Source organism: Mobula birostris, chromosome 13, assembly GCF_030028105.1.
Source record: "Mobula birostris isolate sMobBir1 chromosome 13, sMobBir1.hap1, whole genome shotgun sequence".
NCBI lineage: Eukaryota > Metazoa > Chordata > Chondrichthyes > Myliobatiformes > Myliobatidae > Mobula > Mobula birostris.
Genome location: NC_092382.1, coordinates 82209240 through 82227370, shown reverse-complemented (window position 1 = coordinate 82227370; position 18131 = coordinate 82209240).

Genomic DNA, 18131 nt, shown 5'->3' with positions numbered 1-18131 from the left:
TCTGAAAATACTCATTAATTCTTTCTTCAATAATCCTCTCCAGTAGTTTACCCACTACTGATGTAAGACTCCCTGGTCTATAATTCCAATAAGTCTCCCTATTATTTTTCGTCAACAAATGAATAACATTTTCCACCCTCCAGTCATCTAGTTCTACTTCCGTGGCCAGAGAAGACACAAATATCCTGTCCAAAAGCTCTGGAGTAACTTCGCTAGCTTTCCAAAATTACCTGGACTATGTCCCTTCCGGTATGGGGGAATCATCCATCATAATGTTTTCCAAGTTTACAGCGCATCCTTTTTCTCAGCCTCGGCATGATCTGGTGTATCTGCCTTCTTACGCTCTGTTCACTTTCATCAATGTATTCAGTAAGGAGCTTCACTGCCTCCTTGGACTCCAGACACTAGTTTTCCTCTGATCTGCCCACACTCTCTCCAGTCTCCCTCTGTTCCTCACAGTGCAACTCGCCAAGGCTTTCGCAAGCCCCCTTCTAACTCGTTTAAGTCCATTGCTAAATCCTTTCTTGTCTGCATTGTGACTCGCCATAACCCGATCTGATCGATTTTTCCCAAATCTTAAGTTTCTTTCTTTCTTCCTCTTGACGAGTTGTTCCAACTTTCTTGTCACGCTATCATTCTTGTCCTGTGTCAGTGAGACAAGCCCTTACTGAACCCCATGTCACTGCTCCCTAAACAATCTCCACATATCTGTTGCGCATTTCCCTGAGTACATCATTTCCCTATTTACGTTCCCAAGCTCCTGCCAGGCAGCACCATACATCGCATAAACCCAATTAAAGGCATTCCATGCTCCCTGGTCCTATCCCTGTGCAAGGTAAATTTCGGGGAGTTCTGCCCTATCGTTCTGGCATGCTGACCCGCAGAGAGATCTGTCACCTGACCCGTTTCCTTTTCTAATATTAGATCCGGTGTGGACTGTTCGCTAGTCCGCCTTTCTTCTTATAGTGACATGAATACTTCCTGGACACAACTGAGAAATTATGCCATTCCTAAATCTTTTACCCTGGGGAGATGCCAAAGAATATTGTGGAAGTTTCAGTTTCCCGTGCCAAAAACATGACACATGTCCAAGTTCCGCTCGCTATTGGTTCCTCAATATTCCCGTTGCGGTTTTTTTTTTTTTTTGGTTTTTTTTTTTTGTTAATCTGGTGGGCGGCTGCATGGAATACAGTATTCCAAATGAGAATACAGCACTCCAAATGGGGGGATCGCGCCCTTCATGTTTCATGTTTCTGTGTTCGACTCACAATCTATTAACAAACGAACGCTCCACGTTGTCCTCCCTTTCTGCATCTGCGATTCTATCCCTGGTTTGCCTGACACTCTGTTACCCGACCCTCTCCATCTTTCAACATCTAAAACACGGCAAGTCCTGCAGCCATCCCTGCCATTGTGACAGTTGAGTGTCTGTGATAATTTGGAACATACTTCAACCATTGTAACAATCACGCCAGCAGCATTGAGCGTTTGTATTGCTGCCTATCTGAACTGTATGAAGTCAGCAATCTTCCGCCAATTCTGCAATTTCAGAATGACCAGGCATATGATTGTTTGAATTTATGACATATTTGCCAGTCCTGTTCATTGTAAAACGGCTTTATTTGAAAATTCGCTGAATTGCCATTGGAGGCGGGCCTTACCTACACAGATGGCCATTTACTGTAAACACATACATCATTCCATTCCTCAGCTCTTCTCTGAATTTCCTCTGTGTCAGTGTATAGATACAAGTATGGTGCACATGCTGAGTACTTGCAACATGAACCCAAATTGCTGCAGGATGTATACCGGGGAACTCAAATATCTGTCCTGGTAAAAAGAGTTTTGTGCTTGCCGTTTCAGGGATGGACTACATAGGGCATCCAAAATAATATGAAATTAGATGATATAGAAAACAACAAGATCATCGATTTTCTGCGGTTTTCCACCTCGGCATCTTTCTGATTGTCGCTGCTGTGCCGAAGCCTTCTGCGGACTCTATTTGCCACAACGATATGTCTTACGGTTAACCCGTTAAACACCGGAATTAAGCCGATTGGTAGCAATGTTTTTAAAATACTCCCCAGTAATTCACACGGGTGAAGTAGCGTATTCATATGTACCGATGCACCGCCACGGCGTGTTGTCATTGATGACGTAAGGTTCAATGACGAAGTAAATCGGGGCACATCTCCCGCAGCTCACTATAACCACGGTCACGATAACCACCGTTGCTGTTCTCTCAGTACAGTATCGGTCCCGCAGCGTTCGACAACATATTGCAATGAAGCGATCGAAAGTAAAACTGACTGTAAACCAAACAGAACAGTCCGTCGTTACAGTCCGAAATACAAGTGTCAGAGTGCATACAGGAGTGATGAGCAGGAATCTGGAATAATTGTAGACATTGTTGGTCTGTTCCACTAAAGCAACAACGATAACCACCATCAGATCCGCTGTGGCCATTCCAACCAGGTAACGGGTGATGCATTTAGAGAGTCCGCATTTTCCCCGAGAAAGGATCACAATCGCCGTTAAATTAACTGCAAAATTTGGGGAAAAAAATCGAAATATGGTCAGCTCCTTGACTGCCCCCATTCTACCGATGCTATGGAGGATATGGTCTGTTTGGAAGTGGAAAGTGAAAACCCAGTGTGTGCGGTCTCCGTCGCTGCGCTCCGGCTGGAGGACAATGACGGATGTGAGTGTCAGCGGACTGGCGACATTCCCACAGTTTAGACCGCGGCATCCGAGTTCCAAGACTCACGTACCGGTGAGCAGTCGATCGCTCCTGTAAACAACACCATGTCCATTATTAGTGGTGAAATAGCTGAAGGCATTGTTTGTAGCGGTGACAAAGTGGATTCAAGGTGATATAAAGCACGAGTTCTCATTTACTGGCTTACAGAAGAACAGACCTGCGTGTGGAAAATAGACTGGGAAATCATTTAAATAAGCTGCCACGTTGTTATAAGGTCGAACTGTCTGCACTGATAGAAACTGGAACCGAGAAAAGGAGAGTCCAGCATCACTTCAGAAAACCAAGCGAGGTGAAAGTACGAAACAACGACAACATCGACACCAACTTCATTGACCAAAGAAGAAAACACTGCGATCTAAGTACGGAAAATGAAAATAAAACAATCAGACGCCTGAATCCTCCATTCCGGAAACACGTTTCAGCCGACGGTAGCATCTGTGCTCAGTAACAGTGCGGATACCGCAGCAGAGTAGCAGCAAGACGACGGCACCCTACATAAAGTAATCAGCTCCAGCATCTTACCGGGGACACCAACCGCTAGAAGTGTAGGATAGAAAATGGCTGCGATGTAATAAGTCGCCGGATATCCCATATTCCGTCAGAAGCAGAGTTCAGTTGTACAGAACGTTTCAGCTACTCAGATGGACTGGGGATTGGTTTAGCAGACTTTTATTGAGGTGAGAGCAATTCCACAGAGGCAATTAGCGTGGCTATCACGTCAGGGACATTAGTGACGACCAACAGCACAAATACTTACGTTAAACTATGTTTTCTCACTCTGTCCCCGTGTCATGAATTTGACTCCTCATGGGAGTCTATTACTTTAAAACAAAATATGATGTGCTTTTTTCAATGTTATTTTCCATGATACTCTACCTGGTTTCAACTATTTGCATAGAATGTTTTTATATCATTGTTGCTTTAAAAGAGGCATTCATCTTGAAGTCGATTAATTTTGTAATATTTGACCGAGCACATTCGCTTCTAAAATTGAGGGAAGGAGTTTCTTCTGGCAAGTGAAATGGGGAACACTTCTTTATTAAAGGGGAACATTCGCTCATTCTTTTCTTTCTTTCGTTCCAGTCATTCCGGGCGGTTTGAGTGATGGAATTGACAGTGACAGCTGACACGTGCTACAATAAAATACACTGCACTGAAGTTCCTCCAAACATTTTTAAAGATCCGCAGTGATATTCCAGAAACCTGTGGTCAAAAAGGGAGCGGGTCTTCGGGAAATTAGCGAGGGCTGCGGACAGTTCGAAGAACAATGTTTTCCAGCGCACACATGGGCCGTTTGGCAGGAACCTGACCTCTACCGGTGAATGAGTTGACCATCCCATACCCGTGACGTGCGATGCAGTCTATTAACTTTAAAGATATTCTCAGACCTGCCACAATTCTACCACTGTTTCTCCATCCATTCTCTGTTTGAACAAAAGTAGGAAGGGAAATCTGTGAACTATCCCCGGCTGTTCTATTATTTGTTATTAAGTTTTCTTTTTTTCCCCCCGATTTACTTTCAGGTATATTGCCTTTCGAGCGTCATTATAAGAATGTGCAGAACAGAGAACGGGTTCAAACTCACCTGTCAATCACACTTCTTCCTGCTCCTGCAGTTCATCTCTCCGTGCCTATTGTGGTCTCACAGCGATGAGCGGCACTCGGCTTGTTGGAGAGAGTCTCATCACTCTGTTTCCACTGTGAAACTCGTACTAATGTGCGTCTCTCGGTTGACTCGAAAAAGCATCACCTCTGCCTTCAAATTCATCCTTCCAAAGTGAATCACTCCGTAAAGTTCCGGTTTGAACTCCATCTGTAACTTCTCAGCGCTGCTCTGCGTCCTGTCACTGTCCTGTTGTAATCTGTGGCAAACTTCTGTACTATCCATAATTCCACCATCATCCACATCGTTGCAAATACAATTAAAAAAAAACCTTCCACCTCCTCATCCAAATCGTTCATAAAAACACAAAAAGCCGGGGGTCTCAGAACAGATCTCTGCAGGATTCCACTGTTCACCGACGTCCAGGGAGAAAACACTCCATCCACAACTATCCTCTGCCTTCTGTGAGTGTCAGTTCTGAATCCAGCAGCCAACTTTCCCTGGATAACAAGCTTTCTGACGTTATGAATGGTCCTACCATGGCTAACAATAAGGCCTGATAAAAATTCATTTATATCAGATCAATTATCCCCCACTTTATTTGCAGAAGACCACACAATAAACACATTCTCCCTTCTATTTCTCTCTTCCATTGTCTCCGCATTGTCTTGGGCGAGTGTAAAGATGTGAACTATCGTTATCCTCCGGGTACAAGCTAGAAGTGGTTGTCCAACTCACTGAGCGGACAACTGCTCCTTCATCCTCATCACTGTCGATTGCCTGAAACATAAACCTAAGAGGATCATCTCATTTCGGTCCACAGCATCCCATTGACAATATGTTTTCTGGAACTCAGCTACTAGAGGATATTCACTATCTCCAAGGGGTATGAGTTGGTTAATATGATATCAACCCAACTTATATGGAGCAGTCTGGATTTGATATACTGATGGACTGGCTCGGTGCCGACAAATCGCGAAGGTGTAAAGGGGCTCGGCTGATATAGTAACATCATAACCTTCTGTCCTATTTCAAACGCCCGCGGTTTTGCTCGCACCTCGAATCAAGCTTCGCTCTGCCGTTTCTTCCGTCACGTATTATGGACGGCATTGTAATGGGACTCCTTAACAGAGTCTGTTAATTGCTGCTTGCCATTGACCTTTCCATTGATATCATACTCGGTCTATGATAAATCTAGCCAAGCAGGAATGCTAACCCTTTCATTTTCCTCCCGATCGTCAACTTAAAACATGTAAATGCAGGAGAGGATGCTTCTGTGGTGAGGACCATCATAAGAACATTGGGTTAGACAGTGACCCATGAGCCATTTGTCATTTTAGCCAACATTGTCTTTAACGTCCAGTTCATCCGTTCAACAATCGCACTATTGTGGTCGGTAAGGGATATAGAACCTTTGTTTCACCCCAAACAGTTTCATTGGATTTTGTGTCACCTGTGCGGTGTAGCGGGAACCATGATCTGATTCTAGATTCCTTGGCAATCCCCAAAGGGTAAAGACTCTCTCGGACAAAACCCTGGCTGTAACGTCAGCGGTTTTCAATATCTATCCAATTGGTGAACGCATCCACTATCTGGAGGATTTATTTCAGTCCTCCAGGGGATGGAGGTGAAGATCCAACAAAATAAACCTGCAAGTTAACACATGGCCCTTCTACTGGGTGGATCTTAAAACTGCTTCTCTAGCCGATTTATCTGGGCACAAATCAAAAAAAAAAATTATGACCATAATGTGGTACATCTCCTCGCAATTTCGGCCACCAACACAGATTCTTCAACTTTTTCATTGTTCTATCTGATCCTTGATGTCCACAAATGTCATAGAAACCATAGAAACTACAGCACAGAAACAGGCCTTCTGGCTCTTCTTGGCTGTGTCGAACCATTTTCTGCCTAGACCCACTGACCTGCACACGGACCATATCCCTCCATACACCTCCCATCAGCATCTGTCCAATTTATTCTTAAATGTTGAAAAAAAGAACCCGCATTTACCACTTCATCTGGCAGCTCATTCCATACTCCCACCACTCTCTGTGTAAAGAAGCCCACCCCTAATGCTCCCTTTGAACTTTTCCCCCGTCACCCTTAACCCATGTCCTTGGTCTTTTTCCTCCCCTTGCCTCAGTGGGAAAAGCCTGCTTGCATTCACTCTATCTATACTCATCATAATTTTATATACCTCTATCAAATCTCCCCTCATTCTTCTACGCTCCAGAGAATAAAGTCCTAACATACTCAACCTTTCTCTGTAACTGAGTTTCTCAAGTCCTGGCAACATCCTTCTCTACACTCCTTCAACCTTATTTATATCCTTCCTGTAATTTGGTGACCAAACTGAACACAATACTCCAGATTCGGCCTCACCAAAGCCTTACACAACCTCATCATAACATTCCCGCTCTTATACTCAATACTTTGATTAATAAAGGCCAATGTACCAAAAGCTCTCTTCACGACCCTATCTACCTGTGACGCCACTTTTAGGGAATTTTGTATCTGTATTCCCAGATCCCTCTGTTCTACTGCGCTCTTCAGTGCCTTACCACTAACCCTGTATGTTCTAGCTTGGTTTGTCCTTCCAACGTGCAATACCTCACACTTGTCAGTATTAAACTCCATCTGCCATTTTTCAGCCCATTTTTCCAGCTGGTCCAAGTCCCTCTGCAGGCTCTGAAAACCTTCCTCACTGTCTACTACACCTCCAATCTTTGTATCATCAGCAAACTTGCTGATCCAATTTACCACATTTTCATCCAGATCATTGATATAGATGACAAATAACAATGGACCCACCACTGATCCCTGTGGCACACCACTAGTCACAGGCCTCCACTCAGAGAAGCAATTCTCTACTAATACTCTTTGGCTTCTTCCATTGAGCCAATGTCTAATCCAATTTACCACCTCCCCTTGTATATCTAGCGAGTGAATTTTCCTACCTAACCTCCCATGCGGGACTTTGTCAAAGGCCTTACTGAAGTTCATGTAGACAATATCCACTGCCTTCCCTTCAATCACTTTCCTGGTAACCTCCTCGAAAAACTCCAATAGATTGGTCAAACATGACCTACCACGCACAAAGCCATGTTGACTCTCCCTAATAAGTCCCTGTCTATCCAAGTGCTTGTAGATTCTGTCTCTTAGTACTCCCTCCAATAACCTACATACTACCGACGTAAAATTTACCGGTCTATAATTCCCGGATTACTTTTCGATCATTTTTAAACAACGGAACAACATGAGCCACTCTCCAATCCTCCGGCACCTCACCTGTAGACAGCGACATTTTAAATATTTCCCGCCAGGGCCCCCGCAATTTCAACAGTTGTCTCCTTCAAGGTCCGAGGGAACACACTGTCAGGTCCCGGGGATTTATTCACTTTAATTTTCCTGAAGACAGCAAGCACCTCCTCCTTTTCAATTTGTACAGTTTCCATGATCTCACTACTTGTTTCCCTTAATTCCATAGACTTCATGCCAGTTTCCTTAGTAAATACAGGCGCAAAAAATACATTCAAGATCTCCGCCAATTCTTTTGGTTCCCCAAATAGCCGACCACTCTGATCTTCAAGATGACCAATTTCGTTCCTTACAATTCTTTTACTCTTAATATACCTGTAAAAGCTCTTTGGATTACCCTTCACTTTGACTGCCAAGGCAACCTCATGTCTTCTTTTAGCTCTCCTGATTTCCCTCTTAAGTATTTTCTTGCACTTTTTACAATCGTCAAACACCTTATTTGCTCCCTGTTTCCTATACATGTCATACAACTCCCTCTTCTTCTTTATCAGAGTTGCAATATCCCTTGAGAACAAAGATTCCTTATTCCTATTCACTTTGCCTTTAATCCTGACAGGAACATACAAACTCTGTACTCTCAAAAATTCTCCTTTGAAGGCTTCCCACCTACCGATCACATCTTTGCCAGAGAACAACCTGTCCCAATCCACGCTTTTTCGATCCTTTCTCATTTCTTCAAATTTGGCCTTCTTCCAGTTCAGAACATTAAACCTAGGACCAGATCTATCCTTGTCCATGATCAAGTTGAAACTAATGGTGTTATGATCACTGGAACCAAAGTGCTCCCCTACACAGACATCCGTCACTTGTCCTAACTCGTTTCCTAACAGGAGATCCAATATTGCATCCCCACAAGTTGGTCCCTCTATATATTGAATCAGAAAACTTTCCTGAACACATTTTACAAACTCTAAACCATCTAGACCCCAAAGAGTATGGAGTCCCAATCAATATATGGAAAATTAAAATCCCCTGCCACCACAACTTTATGTTTCCTGCAGTTGCCTGCTATCTCTCTGCAGATTTGCTCTTCGAAGTCTCGTTGATTATTGGGTGGTCTGTAATACAATCCCACTAATGTGGCCATATTTTTCCTGTTTCTCAGCTCTACCCATAAGGATTCAGTAGACAAGCCCTCTAATCTGTCCTGCCTGAGCACTGTTGTAATATTTTCCCTAACAAGCAATGCTACTCCCCCACCTTTCATTCCTCTGCCTCGATCACATCTGAAACATCGGAACCCTGGAATATTAAGCTGCCAGTCCTGCCCTTCTTGTAGCTAAGTTTCACTAATTGCTATAATGTCATAATTCCACGTGTCAACCCACGCCCTCAACTCATCCGCCTTCCCCGCAATACTCTTAACATTGAAATATATTCACCTCAGAAGATTTTTACCACCACTCACAACCTTTCTATTAGCGGATTTTCTTGAACTTTTAACATCATTTATTTTCACTCCAGCCACATTGTCAGCTCTGGCACTCTGGTTCCCAACCCCCTGCAAATCTAGTTTAAAGTCTCCCCAATAGCACTAACAAACCTCCCTGAAAGGATATTGGTCTCCCTATAGTTCAAGTGTAACCCGTCTCTCTTATACAGGTCCCACCTGCCCCAGAAGAGGTCCCAATAATCCTGATATCTGAAACCCTGCCCCCTACACCAATTCCTCAGCTACTTGTTTATCCTCCAGAGCATCCTATTCCTACCCTAACTGGCACCTAGCACAGGTAGCAAACCTGCGATTACCACCCTCGAGGTCCTGCTTTTCAACTTCCTACCAAGCTCTCTATACTCACTCTCCAGGACCTCCTCACTCTTCTTTGTTATGTCATTGGTACCGATGTGCACCACGACATCTGGCTGGTCACCCTCCCACTTCAGAATGTCATGCAAGCGATCAGAGACATCCTTGACCCTGGCACCCGGTAGGCAACAAACCATCCTGGATTCTCTGTCACGACCACAGAACCTCCAATCTGCACCTCTAACTATCGATTCTTTGAGGAAAGAGAAGCAGAATAAACGATGTAAAGGCAGTAAGGTAGAAGGGCTGAAATGTGTGTACCTCAATGCAAGAAGCATCAGGAACAAAAGTGATGAACTGAGAGCTTGGATACATACATGGACTTATGATGTAGTGGCCATTACAGAGATTTGGCTGGCACCAGGACAGGAATGGATTCTCGATATTCCTGGATTTCAGTGCTTTAAAGGGGATAGAGAGGGCGGAAAAAGGGGAGGAGGGGTGGCATTACTGGTCAGGGATACTGTTACAGCTGCAGAAAGGGTGGGTAATGTAGCAGGATCCTCTTTTGAGTCAATATGGGTGGAAGTAAGGAACAGGAAGGGAGCAGTTACTCTACTGGGGTTATTCTAGAGACCCCCTGATAGCAGCAGAGATACAGAGGAGCAGATTGGGAGGCAGATTTTGGAAAGGTGCAAAAATAACAGGGTTGTTATCATGGGTGACTTTAACTTCCCTAATATTGATTGGCACCTGATTAGTCCCAAGGGTTTAGATGGGGCAGAATTTGTTAACTGTGTCCAGGATGGATTCCTGTCACAGTATGTGGACAGGCCGATCGGGGTAATGCCATACTAAATCTAGTACTAGGTAATGAACCGGGTCAGGTCACATATCTCTCAGTGGGTGAGCATCTTGGGGACAGTGACCACCGCTCCCTCGCATTTATAATTATCATGGAAAATGATAGAATCAAAGAGGACAGGATTTTTTTTAATTGGGGAAAGGCAAATTATGAGGCTATCAGGCTAGAACTTGCGGGTGTGAATTGGGATGATGTTTTTTGCCGGGCAATGTACTATGGACATTTGGCAATGTTTAGAGATCTCTTGCGGGATGTAAGGGATAAATTTGTCCCGATGAGGAAGATAAAGATTGGTAGGGTGAACGAACCATGGGTGACAAGTGAGGTGGAAAATCTAGTGAGGAGGAAGAAGGCAGCATACATGAGGTTTAAGAAGCAAGGATCAGATGGGTCTATTGAGGAATATAGGGAAGCAAGAAAGGAGCTTAAGAAGGGGCTGAGAAGAGCAAGAAGGGGGCATGAGAAGGCCTTGGCGAGTAGGGTAAAGGAAAACCCCAAGGCATTATTCAATTATCTGAAGAAATAAAGGATGAAAGGAGTGAAGATAGGACCGATTAGAGATAAAGGTGGGAAGATGTGCCTGGAGGCTATGGAAGTGAGCGAGGTCCTCAATGAATACTTCTTTTCGGTATTCACCAATGAGAGGGAACTTGATGATGGTGAGAACGATATGAGTGAGGTTGATGTTCTGGAGCATGCTGATATTAAGAGACAGGAGGTGTTGGAGTTGTTAAAATACATTAGGACAGATAAGTCCCTGGGGCCTGACGGAATATTCCCCAGGCTACTCCACGAGGTGAGAGAAGAGATTGCTGAGCTTCTGGCTGGGATCTTTATGTCCTCGTTGTCCACGGGAATGGTACCGGAGGATTGGAGGGTGGCGAATGTTGTTCCCTTGTTCAAAAAAGGTAGTAGGGATAGTCCGGGTATTTATAGACCAGTGAGCCTTACATCTGTGGTGGGAAAGCTGTTGGAAAAGATTCTTAGAGATAGAATCTAGAGGCATTTAGAGAATCATGGTCTGATCAGGGGCAGTCAGCATGGCTTTGTGAAGGGCAGATCGTGTCTAACAAGCCTGATAGAGATCTTTGAGGAGATGACCAGGCATATAGATGAAGGTAGTGCAGTGGATGTGATCTATATGGATTTTAGTAAGGCATTTGACAAGGTTCCACACGGTAGGCTTAATCAGAAAATTAGAAGGTATGGGATCCAGGGAAGTTTGGCCAGGTGGATTCAGAATTGGCTTGCCTGCAGAAGGCAGAGTGTGGTGGTGGAGGGAGTACATTCAGATTGGAGAATTGTGACTAGTGGTGTCCCACAAGGATCTGTTCTGGGACCTCTACTTTTCGTGATTTTTATTAACGACCTGGGTGTGGGGGTAGAAGGGTGGGTTGGCAAGTCTGCAGACGACACAAAGTTTGGTGGTGTTGTAGATAGTGTAGAGGATTGTCAAAGATTGCAGAGAGACATCGATAGGATGCAGAAGTGGGATGAGAAGTGGCAGATAGAGTTCAACCCGGAGAACTGTGAGGTGGTACACTTTGGAAGGACAAACTCCAAGGCAGAGTACAAAATAAATGGCAGTATGCTTGGTAGTGTGGAGGAGCAGAGGGATCTCGGGGTACATGTCCACAGATCTCTGAGAGTTGCCTCACAGGTGGATTGGGTAGAGTTTAAGAGTCGCAATGTAATGATGCAGCTCTACAAAACTCTGGTTAGGCCACACTTGGAGTATTGTGTCCAGTTCTGGTCACCTCACTATAGGAAGGATGTGGAAGCATTGGAAAGGGTACAGAGGAGATTTACCAGGATGCTGCCTGGTTTAGAAAGTATGCATTATGATCAGAGATTAAGGGATCTAGGGCTTTACTCTTTGGAGAGAAGGAGGATGAGAGGAGACATGATAGAGGTGTACAAGATAATAATAGCAATAGATAGAGTGGATAGCCAGAGCCTCTTCCCCAGGGCACCACTGATCAATACAAGAGGACATGGTTTAAGGTAAGGGGTGGGAATTTCAAGGGGGATATTAGAGGAAGGTTTTTTACTCAGAGAGTGGGTGATGCGTGGAATGCACTGCCTGAGTCAGTGGTGGAGGCAGATACACTAGTGAAGTTTAAGACACTACTAGACAGGTATATGGAGGAATCTAAGGTGGGGGCTTATATGGGAGGCAGGGTTTGATGGTCGGCACAACATTGTGGGCCGAAGGGTCTGTACTGTGCTGTACTATTCTATGTTCTATGTTCATCTCCCCTTTCTTGTATCCAAATTGAAATATTTAACTTGACCCGGAAACACAAGCCACACACTTCTCCCAGAATCTTAGACGGCGAAACTATCCACACAGTCCATAGACTGTTTAATTCAGAAAATTAAAGGAACACCTACAATAGAGTAGTTTGGGAGGGATATGGGCTGGGGGAACCAGGGATATTTTGGATCTTGGCTTTACTTCAGAATTCCACTGGATAGCACCGGGCCGTCAGGTGTCGGCCATAGGGGGACGGCTTCTGTCACGAACTCGAGTCCTCGACGGAGCATTTTGAGAATTCTAAATATTCCTTGCTGTTTTTTTTTCGGTGTGTGTGTGTTTCAGCGTTTTAGTAATGATAGTTATAATGTATTCTAGTGTTTCTGTTTTTTTATGTGTTGTAGTCGGGTCTTCTCTCGTTTCCATTTGATTAGCCATTGTCCTTGAATAGTTCCAATGAATTATCCTCGAGACTTTGCGTGTGTCCAATTAAGTTTCTATAGGCTTTAGTCTCGTCTCAGAATTGTTACCTGTAAGCCTGTCACGACTCGGGGTTTTTAATTAGCTGGGCAGGGATTCCTTCGGCGTAAAGACATCTGACTTTAGCTTGTGCTTAAATTTCAGCGTCAAAGCTATCATATTATGATGGCCATAAGGTTTATTTTACCTTACGCTCTCCAATTAATATGGGTTCACTGCACAACACCCTGTCCAGAATACCTAATCAACTGGACTCAACCACGAGCTGCTCTAAAATAAAAGCCATCTCATTGCCAATCAGAATTTTCCCTCTTGGGATACACCACCAATCTGATTTTTCTAACCTACGTGCATATTGAAATCACCCAGGACAGTTGTAACATTGCCTTTTTGGCATATATTTTCTGTCCCTCATTTTAAGTTTTCGATCATATCCTTGGTACTATTTGTGTATCTGCATATAATTCCCATCCGGGTCCTTTGTTAAGGGATCTACTCTGAGTTGCATCTCTAAATAAATAAATAGCTCACAGGACAAAAAACTTACCCTAGATTACCAGAACATATTGAGGGATTTCCTGCAGCTTCTCCTTTCCGGGAACATGGAAGTATCCACATCAGCTGGACTACGGAAATGCCTGAGGGACTTGTTGGCCACTGAACTGTGTGTGAGTCAGCAAAGCTGGAAGCAGAACATCAAGAAGACTGACTAAACCCCTTTGATGTTGTGTACCGATTCGTTCTCAAGGGATATTATCAAAATATTATTCTCCGATCAACGTAAAATGACAAAATGTTTTCCTGAAATTACCGCACGATCTCTGTCTTCAGAACCTCAGCGGCCGTTCTTTCGATTCAACATTTATCTTTCGGCTTCTGAACACCAGAATTCGTTCAAAGGAGAAAGCGACGGAGAACCAGACAGGGCAGTTGGTAATTGCGTAAGGCAGGATGCTCTGGAAGTTGCACACTCGGAAATCCAGTCGGAAAAGACGACTTGACCAGCAAGCAATTATAATGTCAAGCATAACGACTCATATATATGCCGTTCATAGATATATTCTGCAGATGCTTTTATTCTCAACCATTCCTCCACTCCGCATTCTCCTTGCGATTGCCCATTTTGCTCCCCTGTTAACGTTTCTTTTCCCCTTACCTGTATCTCACCTCACTCTTGTGCGCCGCCTCCTACCTTACTTCTGTCACGAGTGGTCCACACTCTTCTTCTTGAAAAGACTTTCTTTTTCAGCCCTTTGCAGCTATAACTTATCAATTATCAGCTACTAACCATACGGCTCCCCAGCCTAGCTCCGATCCCTCCCACCTTCCTTCACCTCTTAAGTTCCAACTGGCTTTCCAACCACTGCATAGCCCTACTGATTTATTCAGTCCGTCCAACGTTCCCCGTGTGTTAATCTATACCCTCCATTCCCATGGCATGATGAAGAGGGGGACACCAGTCAGACTCCCATACTCTCTACTCAAACACCGTTCCACAATCCAAGAATCCTTGTATTGAGCTGAAGGATTTAGATTAGATTAGATTAGAATATGAGGACACGCAGTCCTCTTTTATTGTCATTTAGTAACGCATGCATTAAGAAATGATACAATGTTTTTTTCCAGAATGATATCACGAAAACACATGGCAAACCGACTTAAGATCTAGCAAAAACCACATAATTATAACATATAGTTACAACAGTGCAAAGCAATACCATAATTTGATAAGAACAGACCATGGCACGGTACAGTCTCAAAGTCTCTCGAAAGTCCCAGCATCTCACGCAGACGGTAAACCTCCAGCGCCGCAAACCTGCCGATGCAGCATCCTGGAAGCAATCGACCACAGTCCGACTCCGAGACCGTCCGAAAACTCCGAGCTTCCGACCACCTCATCAACACCGAGCACCGAGTACCATCTCTGTCGAGCGCTTCGATCCCGGCCCCGGCAACAAGCAATAAGCAAGCCGAGGATTTGGGGCCTTCGTCTCCGGAGATTCTCGATCGCACAGTAGCAACGAAGCAAGCATTTCAGAAGTTACTTCAGGTGTTCTTCCGTACTCTCACGGATGTCTCCATCAAATCCAGATTGTGCACACCCCCCCTAGTTACACAATACGATATTCATTCGGAACGGCCGCGCGCGCTGCGTCGCGCCGCCATCTTCTCCTCCCTCCTCGCAAGTCATTTTCAAGTCACTTTCAAAATATTCAGAATTTTTTTGAAAAAAAAATTCCCCTTAGCGTAATTGAACACGGCAACACAGATATAAGCCCTTCGATCCATCTAATCAGTACAGACCTATAATGCTGCCTTGTCCCAGCGACATACATCTGTCACTCAGCCCTAACATCCATGTGCCTACTCGAATCCACCATTCGATAATTCGATAAACACACTCACCACCCTCTGCGTGAAGAATTTCACCCATGTTCACCTTACACATGTCACATTCCATAATTAACCCCTGACCTATTGTTCTAGTCTCACCCAAACTCAACATTGAACCATTCTAGTCCTCTCATAATTTTCCATATCTTCATCCATTCTCCCCTTATTCTCCTACGATCTAGAGAATAATGTCCTAAACTACTGTACCTTTCCGGATAACTGAGGAGACATATCTGGTTATATGCTTGCACATTTTCTCTGCACTCTTTGATGTTTTAGTTCATATATATATTTCTCTCAGCTCTCATTGGTGGCGTGTGTGTATATTTTCCTTCAATCTCAGGTCCTCTACAAGAGTCCTGGGAGCCTGAGAGTTCGGCGCACTGGCCTTGATGTTCCTAGTAGTGGAATCTTCAGAACCGAGATCTAAGATGTTGTTCCGGGATTTATTAGAGCCACACTCCCAGTCCAAGTGTCACAGATCCAAGTACTCCTATCACCACCGGGATTACTCTGGCCTTAACCTTCCATATCCTTTATATCCGCTCTTTCAAGCCCTGGTATTTCTCCAGCTTCGTTTATTCTTTTTCCCCGATGTCTCTGCATTCGGAATTGCCATTGCTATTGCTTTCTTCTGTTTCTTGTCCAGTATTGGTATGACTGGTGGGTTGTCAGCACCTGCTTATCCGTCTATAACTGGAAGTCCAACAGTATCCTATCTCTGTCATTCTCCATGACCTTCCCGGGAGTTTCCCATTTCCTGCACACAATTCCGGTAACTTGGTTGTGCCTTTCAGTATATTCTGTCCCTGCCCCTGCCTGCATTTTGTACACTGATACCACATGATGACTGGTTTCAGCGGAGTCTGCATCGTGGGTCTTGTCTAGTGTGACAGACCCCTGTTTCTCTTATTCTTGTGCTCAGCTTCTGTTTTTTGTTTTTTTTTTTTTTTTTTGCACCCATGAGTAGCGTCTGTGTGCTGCCCCTGAGCTCTGCCACATCCACCCATTGACTGGACTCTCCTACGTCAGCCAACGCTGACGTCTGTCGATGGTACACCACGTGCAGTGGCTTGTCCTTCCATGCCTCTGGTCCTCTGGCTCTGACACACCTTCTTCCATTTCCACATCCCCTGCCTGCTGTATGAGGTATTTCTCATAGTTGCATTCTGGACCATCTTCCTGACATATTCTTGAGTGTTTCGCATGTCCTCCATGACTGTGGCCTTGACACTTCAAAGTTCCGGTTGTCCTTTATTCCAGTGAGTGTGCAGTCGCTCAACGATGGACTTTGGGTAGAATCCTCCATGTATTGTGGTTTATCTCCTGCTCTGCATGTCAGCAGCTTCCAGTTCGCTCTTTGGCCAGCATAGTATTGTGACTGGGTATTTGATGACCGGTGTGATGAATGTGTTGACGGCTCCGATCTTCTTCTTCCCATTCATCTTTTATTGTAGAACCTGTCTCACTCTCTGGAGGTACTTGGATGTTTGTTATAGAAAGGTAGGTGCAGGGCTGTTAATGTTTGAGGTAGCTAGAAGTCTACAGAAGGATGTAGACAGATTCGGAGAATGCACATGGGAGTGACACATGGAAAATAGTGTAGGGAGCTGTATGTTCTCACGACTTGCGAGAACGAATGGCGTCGCAAGCCTTTGTCTAAACGGGTAGCAAATTTGCATCAAAGGTGCAAAGGGACGTGGTGGATCTTATGCGGGTTTCCCTAAGGATTAACTTGCAGCTTGAGCCAGTGGTACGAAAGGCAAATAGAATGCTAGCAACCATTTCGACAGAAAATATAAACAAGTACATTCAAGTTTTACGTTCAAAGTTATTGTTATTCAACAGTGCTCCTGTGATCCGCCAAGCGAGAAAACGCCCCTCCACACCGCGGCGCACAACACAATACCTGTAACGCACATGCAGCACTGAAGTGATGTTACACTCACAAGTAAACAAAAATGGGATGTATATCCGATACAACGTGACGGGGCTGACGTGATGTGACATGGCAGAGATTTCAGTGGTCTTACAGAAAAAAAAAAAACTGTTCCATGTCCAACAGTCTTTGTCCGTGTTCTACGGTTCCTCCTGGACGGTTGGGCACTTCGCAATTATGAGCAGTTTGAAACCGTTTATCAAAGACCATATGTGCTGGCATTGGAAAGTGTCTGGACCAGGTTCACGAGAATGGTTAAGGGAATGAAAACGTTAACATATGAGGAGCATTTGAGGGCTCACGACATTTATTCACTACAATTTAGAGGAATGAAAGTAGATGGAGGACCTATTGCATCCAGTCACATATTGGAAACATAGAAACATAGAAAATAGGTGCAGGAATAGGCCATTCGGCCCTTCGAGCCTGCACCGCCATTTATTATGATCATGGCTGATCATCCAACTCAGAACCCCGCCCCAGTCTTCCCTCCATATCCCCTGATCCCCGTAGCCACAAAGGCCATATCTAACTCCCTCTTAAATATAGCCAATGTACTGGCCTCAACTGCTTCCTGTGGCAGAGAATTCCACAGATTCACCACTCTCTGAGTGAAGAAGTTTTTCCTAATCTCGGTCCTAAAAGGCTTCCCCTATATCCTCAAACTGTGACACCTTGTTCTGGACTTCCCCAACATCGGGAACAATCTTGCATCTAGCCTGTCCAATCCCTTTAGGATTTTATACGTTTCAATCAGATCCCCC